The sequence below is a fragment of the Rhineura floridana genome, chromosome 9 (assembly GCF_030035675.1).
Source record: "Rhineura floridana isolate rRhiFlo1 chromosome 9, rRhiFlo1.hap2, whole genome shotgun sequence".
NCBI classification, from domain to species: Eukaryota; Metazoa; Chordata; class Lepidosauria; order Squamata; family Rhineuridae; genus Rhineura; species Rhineura floridana.
The window spans coordinates 125,369,800-125,380,057 of NC_084488.1; the positions used below are offsets into that span (position 1 = coordinate 125,369,800).

At 43.1% G+C, this 10,258-nt stretch overlaps 1 non-coding gene across 1 annotated transcript; it reads left to right on the top strand.

Annotated features, from left to right (window-relative positions):
• The first annotated feature begins 7,322 nt into the window (after nucleotides 1-7,322).
• Nucleotides 7,323-7,430, top strand: LOC133364710 (U6 spliceosomal RNA). The gene has a single exon (XR_009758009.1). It is a non-coding gene; the product is annotated as a U6 spliceosomal RNA (small nuclear RNA).
• Nucleotides 7,431-10,258: the final 2,828 nt, after the last annotated feature.

The following is a 10,258-nucleotide window of genomic DNA, read 5'->3' on the forward strand; positions in this document are numbered from 1 at the left end:
GTTTGGGGATGCAACTCCCATCTGCACCAGCCAGCATGGCCATGGGGCGCCGGGCCTGGTGGGAGCTGCAGTCTGAATCACCTGGAGGCAATGGAGGCTGGTCCCTTAGGCAAATGGAGTGCTGTCCCATCCAGCTCAGCCCACCCTCTGCCAGCCCCCACGTGCCTGCCTTCTTACTTATGCACAGCCCAGGGGGCGGCCCTGCCTGACAGTCTTCCTTCTTAGCCTTAGGGTTGCTCCTTGCAGCACTCAGCAAGGAAGGAAGATGGGACCAAGCTGGAACGAGTTCGCTCTGCCTGCCCCTGGCTCTCGCCCCACCCACTGTTTGGGCTCCTTGCCTTCTGCCCTACAAGTCCCTCTGGGCCCCAGCCACCACTGTCTGGAGGGCACCAGGTTGAGGAAGGCAGCTTTGTGAGAACTCTGACAGGCAGGTGAGTCACATTCTCGCTCCCTGTTGCTGACGGATGAGGGAGGCGGAGGGAGAGGGGCTTGCAAAGGCCATTGCACGGCTTCACGGCCAAAGGGATAGTTGAGCCAAGGTCACCCCAGCCTCCAGCCCACACTCCCAGCTGGGGCAAACAAGGCACCAGCTGTCAACGGGAGAATTTAGATTCCTGACCCATATTTAGCCCTCAGGAATTTGCTCCTTTTCTGCTGAAGTCTGGGGAATAGCTAAGGGACTACAAATAAAGCCCACTTCATCGGGAGCAAAGTTCTTTGTTTTCTTTTCTTTTCATATGGTGGAAGGAAAAATAATGTTTCTGTCCATTCTAAACATTTACCGAGAAGCTGCGCTCTCTCTCTGGTGATACGGACAGACTTCTATGACTTTGGCTCACAGCTAAGAAATCTGGGTGCCGACATTGCTTTTCAGATTTCTTTGCCCCGCACTTCCCTCACCCCTCTTAAAAGCCACATTTGTCAAGGAAATTAGGCCAGTTTATTATAAAAAAAATCCATGCCTTTTACTTGTTTTCCAGGAGCGGCCCGATGGCAAAACAGCCGATTTAATTAGCAGCACCAAAAAGTTTGGGCACAATCCAGTGGCAACTTTTCCTGAGCATCTTACATAGGAAGCGGCATCATCCCAAATCAGAACACTGGTCCATCGAACACAGTATTGTCTACATTAGCCCTGCAAACCTGGCAAGATGGCTGGCAGTGGTGGCTCGTAGCGCCATGTCAGTGGAGCCATGGAATCTGCTCTGGGTTTTAGTTCAAACCTGGACCTCGGACAGCTCCTTGAAAGTTCGGACTAATACCCACAGTGGATTCCACAGCCCCACTGACATGGAGGCACCAGCCACCACTGCAGGCAGGGACTGATGGGAGTTGCAGTCCAACAATATCTGGAGGGTGGTCCAATCCCGCTTTCAGTGTGATATGTTCTGCGTACAGATTAAACACGTAGGGTGATAAAATGCATCCTTGTCTCACACCCTTTGTGATGGTAACCCATCGGTGTCTCCATATTCTGTCCTTACAGTAGCCTCTTGTCCAGAGTATAGGTTGCACATCAGGACAATCAGATGCTGTGGCACCCCCATTTCTTTTAAAGCATTCCATAGTTTTTCATGATCTACACAGTCAAAGGCTTTGCTGTAGTCTATAAAGCACAGGGTGATATTCTTCTGAAATTCCTTGGTCCGTTCCATTATCCAACATATGTTTGCGATGTGATCTCTGGTGCCTCTTCCCTTTCTAAATCCAGCTTGGACGTCTGGCATTTCTCGCTCCATATATGGTAAGAGCCTTTGTTATAGAATCTTGAGCATTACTTTACTTGCATGGGATATTAAGGCAATAGTTCGGTAATTACTGCATTCTCTGGGATCCCCTTTCTTTGGAAGTGGGATATGTATTGAACGTTTCCAGTCTGTGGGCCATTGTTTAGTTTTCCATATTTGTTGACAGATTTTTGTCAAAATTTGGACAAATTCAGTCTCAGTAGCATGTTGCATCTCTATTGGTATGCCATCTGTTCCTGGTGATTTGTTTCTTCCAAGTATTTTAAGAGCAGCTTTTACTTCACATTCTAAAATTTCTGGTTCTTCATCATATGGTTCCTCCATGAATGAATCTGTCATCCTTGCATCTCTTTTATAGAGTTCTTCAGTGTATTGCTTCCATCTTCCTTTTATTTCATCTCTGTCAGTCAGTGTGTTTCCCTGTTGATTATTCAACATCTCCACTCATCGTTTAAATTTCCCTTAATTTCTCTAATCTTTTGGAATAGGGCTCTTGTTCTTCCCTTTTTGCTGCCCTCTTCTATTTCTATACAATAACTATTGTAATAGTTTTCTTTGTCTCTATGTACTAGTCACTGTATTGTTGCATTTAGGGTTCTGACCGTGTTTCTATCTCCTTTTGCTTTTGCCTTCTCTCCTTAGCTATTTTAAGAGTCATCCATTGAGGTCTTTCTCTCTTTTTAACTAGGGGTATTGTCTTTTTGCATTCTTCCCTGATCATGTCTCTGACTTCACTCCACAGTTCTTCTGGTTCTCTGTCAACTAAGTTCAAAGCCTCAAATCTTTTCCTTATTTTGATCTTTATATTCTTCTGGGATGTTATTTAAATTGTATTTTGGCATTATGATTGCTTTGTTCTTCTTCTTTAGCTTTACTCTGATTTTCGATATGACCAGTTCATGATCTGTACCACAGTCTGCTCCTGGTCTTGTTTTTGCCGAAAGTATGGGACTTCTCCATCTTCTGTTAACAATTATATAATCAATTTGATTCCTATACTGACCATCTGGTGATGTCCACATGTACAGTCATCTTTTCAGTTGCTCAAAAAACACTAGTTGCTTCAAAAGCAGTGAAAATGTTTTTTTTCTGGCTTCATGTTGAAGCAACTCTGCCTTTGGTGCTGGACGCACCTCCCTTCCCCACTGCTGACTTCAGGTCATTCAGGACCGCCCACAGCAAAGTGTTGGGCCAATCACCTTCTCTACCTGAGCCTACAGAAAAGAGTTTCCATTTGCCACACCTGGAAGGGCAACAGGTTGATCTACCAATCAGTTGCAAAATCTGTCTGAAGCTGAATAATTTAAAAAAATGCACGAGCTGATCTGACTGGGTTTTAAGTAAAAGGGGTGGGGTTTGACTAGCATTGCATGCCCCCATTTTCAGAAAACAGAAATGGAGACACCCTGGAACTGGCAGAACAGGGAATGTGTCTCTACCCAAAGTCTGCAGAAAGGGACTACTGGTAATTATTTTCACCAGACCTCACCATTCCTTTCTGAGCTGGAATGTGATACATCTGCTTCCAGATCAATTGCTTATTTAACATTTTAACCATTTATTTAACATTTTGCCCATTCACTTTGTTATCGCGAAACGTTTTGGGGGATGGAGTGGCTTTGTTGTGCAACACCTTTATGTCATCTTGAATTGTTCAACTTGAAATTGCCAGTATGTGATTGAATCCCACCCCAAAATAGCAACAGTCTGGACTCACCCTGTGTCTTCTTTCGGGAGCTGGGACCAATCAGGGCTTATACTGAGCCAGACTACTGGACCATCTAGACCAATATTGTCTTCACTGACTGGCAGTGGCTCTCCAGGATTTCAGGCAGGGTTGTCTCCCAGCCCTACCTGGCATTGTCAGGGGTTGAACCTGGGGGTTTCTGCCTGAAAAGCTGGTGCCCCACCACTGAACTATGGTCCTTCCCTATATAAATAAATGTAGACAACTCCACACGCTCAAGGCACCCAGAGTCACCTGTATTATTTTTGCGGTTACAGCTTCAGCGTCTCCTCCCTTGCTCTCTCCTACCACATCTGGACCAGTTTTCCTCTACGCTTTGCTAATCTTACTGCCAATGTTTGCTGCAAGACAGTAAAGCCTGTGCCTGATTATCTCCATGCAATTGTTTGGACCTTCAGCAGCCTTCAGCCAGTAATTGAGTAATAGGAGGCACTTAGCCCTTTCCCTATTAACTAAAGCTGCTTGGATTTATTAAGGAAATTCTTGAATGTTCAGTGAAAAGCAGGGAAAGTGTTGGAAGCCTTCAGTTTAACAGGGCACCATTATGAGCAACTTGTTCGTAAGCCTCAAAGAGTAGATTTCCAACAACTCTTTGTGGCACAGCAAGTTTGAGGCCAGTTTGCCCAGTGTTTGGTGCAGTGATACACAAGCAACCCACTGGGGTTGAGCTTCCATCTGTACGTGTGAGTCTTTTATGACCATTCGATGTGAACATGTTTATAAGACTGCAAGGTGTTAATCAAGTGCCTGATTCTACCATACGTCTCAGACCACTTCCTTGGGAATTGCAACGTCAGGTTCCTGCTGGGATGGGGAAGGAATTTGGTTCAGTTCACATTTAAAGCCAAATCATCAAATTCGTAATTTCCGAAACAATCTAATAATTGAAACACAGCCATCCTTTGAAATTCACCTTTATCTGCATTTTGAAATACAGTTCTCCAACCAAGCAACATTTACGAAAAGACACATATTAGGGGAAAGTGTGAATAAAAATATACATCAGTGAGAATAACGTACAAAAGGTATTACGTTAGGGGGAATTGCTTTCAAAGATATGGGCATTAGTCAAAACTGCATGCAAAATGTGTTTATTAGGAGAAATTCACATGCATTTTCATGAGGGTTTTTTTTAAAATCTGCAAATTGCTGCAGAATTGTGGTGAACTAGATTTAAGATTGGAAAAATGGGAAACAGAGATATCCGAAACTGACAGAACCTTCCATCCCTTGTTCCTGCTGAAGATTCTTGGACTGGTAGTCCTAGACCCAGACCCCAGAGGGAAAAGATGCTCTGTTGGGGGCCCTGGAAATGCCGGCCATCACCTCTGCTGCCATTGGCCCCTGACCCCAAAGTGGTCAGGGGAAAGTAGGAAGGTTTGCAAGATCAAAGTGAGGGGAGTCCTGCTCACCTTGCCCAAAATAGGCTACAAGAAATTCATGGGTGAGGATGCTGCCTGGCTTGCATCTCTGGAACTGGGGTGGATGAGGACTGGTAGCGGCCCTCTGGGGCTTCAGAGCTTCTCCCCAGCCTTACCTAGGGATTGAAAAGCAGATGTTCTGCCACTCCCATGACAACTGGGAGCCAGTCTCAAATGACATCTGGCCTCATGCACCTCGCAGGAGAGGGCCTTCTCTGTGGCAGCCCCTAAGTTGTGGAATTCCCTCCCCACAGAGGCACATCTGGCATCTTCCCTGTGTACAGCTTCCATCGTATGCTGAAGACACACCTCTTCACCGTGGCTTTGGATACTTGAGATCAATATTTTCAGGACCCTCTCTAGTTGTGATTATAACTTATTTTAAACTGTTTTTAACAATGTAGCCTGCCCTGGGACCAACTGGTGAAGGGTGGGTGATTGAACAAGAACAACAATGATGATTATATGTTTTGTTCAGGAAGAAGATTATGGCTGCTTTCACACATGGGGCTGATTGCATTAGTTTAACAGATTAAAAAGGCAGAGCTTCTGTCCCAATTTCTAACATTCCTTTCACACTGCATTAAGGGACAGTAGCTTTTTCAGCTGATATACCGGCATTTCGCGAAACTGTCTTTTACACGGCTGCAACGAACAATACCTTGTTTTCGTCCCTCACCTGTTAAAACACCTGTGCACTGTAGTTCCCTCATAATTCAGTGTTTGAGTTAGTGTCTGGACACAGGTGTGTGTATGGGACAAGAAGAAAGGCAATCCTGCTACCCATGTTTATGCCGGAATACCGGTACAATTTTCGTCAGGCAAAAAAAGTGCGTGCCTAAATGGCGGGAATGCACTGCATGCTGGGATGTCTGTCACGTGAGCGGCTGCAGCTAGCACAAAACTCTTGCAATCTTCCAGGTTCCCAGCCTTGTAAACGGATTATTTCTGGTATTATTTATCACAGAAATTAATGCTAAACTTGCACTATATTCCACTAGAATCCCGGAACTGGCTTGTATGTCATGTAAAAAGTCAAATATAATGCGCAAATTACCAGGTAAGAAATCGTCAGAATAAGGGAATAAAGTCCAATGTGAAAGCAGGCTATCTGAGGGTAGGGAAAGTTGTCATAAATGAGTCATTGCTTGGTTAGGGTTAGACTCTGCCAGTGTAAGGGAATGATTAGAATAGTCTGTTCTTGGAGACTGATGAAACCAGATGGATTCCTGATGGCTCTGGTGTGGGTTCTGTTCTGTTGAAGCCCTGGTCAGCCTGTGGAATGTGGAAATGATCTGGGCAATCAATATAAGTGCTTCTAAGCACCCTCTTCCCGCAGGGAGAGCTTGTAAAGCCTCTTGAATTATGAGGGAGCATGAAGCAATGTCAGAGGTGGGCCAGTAGGTAGAGTGATGGTGCAGAAAGACTCAGCCAAAATCTGACCAAACACAGCCTACTCTGGCAATGAGGGCAGGCAAGAAATCTTACTTACCCTCCAACGTTGCTCTTGCCTGGTGCTGTCCAGAGGAGCTATTTTGTGTGGGAAAGGTCATTTTACCTCTTGGGCCGCAGAATGAGGCAAAGGAGTTCTTGGAAGCCCACTGTGATTTGTATGTTATTTGTTATTTAATTTTATTTGTTATTATAATTTTATGTTATTTAATTTAATTTTTGTAAATTGTATTACTTTTATTGTATTTTTATATTGTATTTTTATATTGTATTTTTATACCTGTGTTTATTTTTCTTTGTAAGCTGGGGTATAAAGGCGGGGTATAAATAAAATTTAATAATAATAATAATAAAAATGCAAAGCAGTTCACTTTGCAAGAACTTAAGAAGAGCCCTGCTAGAACAGACCAAAGCCTGTGGTTATCAAGCCCACATTTCCCTCCTTTAGCCTGGGCATACCCCAAAGATGTGTGTGTAGGTAGACAGACAGCATTTTCTTAAAAGCAAGGATAAGCAATGGAGGGCTACTCACTTATAAATTTGCCCAGGACCCACTAGGGCCTTTAAGTGTCCCTGCTGTGCACATGCAATGCATTTGTGCCCCATGATATCTTGTTCCTGGGTGGCTCTGCCTTGATGACCAGGAGCTGGAGATGTCAACAGACTCTACAAAAGTGCTTTGTCTCTGATGTCAAGTGAGGTGAGGTTCTGTCTGGGCGTTTTGCTCTATGTTGACTCATTCCATACAAGTAAGTCACCAAACAATGACACGGGAAACCATGAAGCTCACATAACCACATAGGTAAGCTAATGGAAAGGGTGGCGGAGTGAGAAATCAACCTTTGTGCTGGTTCTTTTGGGCAACAGCTTTGGAGCTGCATGCAAAGGCCCTGCTGAGTGCTTTTCATGCGATTCAACTGGGCCCTTTTCTCATCCCTTGCCTAGAGCACTTTTTTGCTCGCTTCGGCAACACATATACTAAAATTGGAACGATACAGAGAAGATTAGCATGGCCCCTGTGTTGTTGTTATTTTTAATGTTTTAATGTATTTGTATGTTTTTATTTTGTACGTCCCCCAGAGTGGCTGGACAACCAGCCAGATGGGCGACTAATAAATTTAATAAATAAATTTAATAAATAAATAAAATAAATTTTCCATGTAACATGCAACATCTTGCGGCTGGCCCCTGGACATGAGGTGTATAAATAGAACTCCTTGCATTTAATTAAAGCTGTTAGTAAAAGTTGCTCAGAGTAAAAAAAAAATCCATGATTCAAGCCAGCACCTTGCATTGGGCTGTGGAGTTGTCTTGATTCGGAAGCTTGCTTGCTTGCTTCCTTTCAAAAAAACCAAGACACCCCACATTTATAAAAGAGATCTATAAAGCATAGTTTTTATTGGAGGCTAGTTTGAGACTGACAAAACTCTTAAAATGGTTAAAGAAAGAAGGAAAGCAAAAGCAAAAGGAAACAGAAACACGGTCAGAACCCTAAATGCAACAATACAGCGACTAGTACGTAGTGACAAAGAAAACTATTACAATAGTTATTGTATAGAAATAGAAGAGGACAACAAAAAGGGAAGAACAAGAGCCCTATTCCAAAAGATTAGATAAATGAAAGGGAAATTTAAACCAAGAGGAGGGATGTTGAATAATCAACAGGGGAACACACTGACTGACTGAGATGAAGTAAAACGAAGATGGAAGCAATACACTGAAGAACTCCATAAAAGAGATGCCAGGATAATAATAATAATAATAAATTTAATTTTTGTGTCGCCTATCTGGCCGAAGCCACTCTAGGCGACGTACAAACTAAAATTCAGTAAATTACAATACAATACAGATAAAATACAATAAAATCAGAACGATCATTAATCACAGCAGCATGAAATCAGTTAGGGCGATCAATAGATAATAAAATATCCCAAAAAAGTTAGCCCTCCCCGGAATTCCTGAAGGCCTGTCCAAAAAGCCAAGTTTTTAATGCCCGGCGAAATATATCCAGGGAAGGGGCATGGTGAAGATCGAATGGGAGGGAGTTCCAGAGAGTGGGGGCCACCACTGAAAATGCCCTCTCTCTAGTCCCCACCAACCTAGCTGTTTTCGTTGGTGGGACTGAGAGAAGGCCCTGTGTAGCTGATCTGGTTGGGCAGCTTAATTTGTGGTACTGGAGGCGCTCCTTCAGGTAAACTGGGCCGAGACGTTATAGGGATTTAAAGGTTAACACCAACACCTTGAATTGGGCCCAGAAAACAACTGGCAGCCAATGTAGGTGAAATAATACTGGCGTGATGTGATCACGGCGGCGGCTGTTTGTAAGCAACCGAGCTGCCGCATTCTGCACCAGTTGTAGTTTCCGGACTGTTTTCAAGGGTAAGCCCACGTAGAGCGCATTGCAGTAGTCTAATCGAGAGGTGACCAGGGCGATGACAGATTCATTCATGGAGGAACCGTATGATGAAGAACCAGAAATTTTAGAATGTGAGGTAAAAGCTGCTCTTAAAATACTTGGAAGAAACAAATCAGCAGGAATAGATGGCATACCAATAGAGTTGCTACAAGTTACTGAGACTGAATCTGTCCAAATTTTGACTAAACTCTGTCAAGAAAAATGGAAAACTAAACAATGGCCCACAGACTAGAAGTGTTCCATATACATCCCAATTCCAAAGAAAGGGGATCCCAGGGGATGCAGTAATTATCAAACTATTGCCTTAATATCCCATGCAAGTAAAGTAATGCTCAGGATTCTACAACAAAGGCTCTTACCATATATGGAGCAAGAAATACCTGACTTCCAAGCTGGATTTAGAAATGGACCAGAGATCATATCGCAAACCTACGTTGGAGAATAGAACGGACCAAGGAATTTCAGAAGAAAATCACCCTGTGCTTTATAGATTACAGCAAAGTCTTTGATTGTGCAGATCATGAAAAACTATGGAATGCTTTAAAAGAAATGGGGGTGCCACAGCATCTGATTGTCCTGATGCGCAACCTATACTCTGCACAAGAGGCTACTGTAAGGACAGAATATGGAGAAACTGATTGGTTTCCAATTGGAAAGGGTGTGAGACAGGGGTATATTTTATCACCCTATTTGTTTAATCTGTACACAGAACATATCATATGGAAAGCGGGATTGGACCAAGATCAAGGAGGAGTGAAAATTGGAAGGAGAAATATCAATAATTTAAGATATGCAGACAATACCATACTACTAGCAGTAATAATTTGAAATGAATGCTGTTGAAAGTTAAAGAGGAAAGCACAAAAGCAGGACTACAGCTGAACATCAAAAAGACTAAAGTAATAACAACAGAAGATTCATGTAACTTTACAGTTGACAATGAGGACAGTGAACTTGTCGAGGATTATCAATACCTTGGCACAGTCATTAACCAAAATGGAGACAATAGTCAAGAAATCAGAAGAAGGCTAGGACTCAGGAGGGCAGCTGTGAGAGAACTAGGAAAGGTCCCCAAATGCAAAGATGTATCACTGAACACCAAAGTCAAGATCATTCAGTCCATGGTATTCCCGATCTCTATGTATGGATGTGAAAGTTGGACAGGGAAAAAGGCTGGTAAGAGAAAAATAAACTCATTTGAAATGTGGTGCTGGAGGAGAGTTTTGCGGATACCATGGACTGTGAAAAAGACAAATAATTGGATGTTAGAACAAATTAAACCAGAATGATCACTAGAAGCTAAAGTGATGAAACTGAGGTTATCATACTTTGGACACATCATGAGAAGACCTGATTCACTAGAGAAGACCATAACTCTGGGAAAAACAGAAGGGAGTAGAAAAAGAGGAAGGCTAAACAAGAGATGGATTGATTCCATAAAGGAAGCCAGAGACCTGAACTTACAAGATCTGAG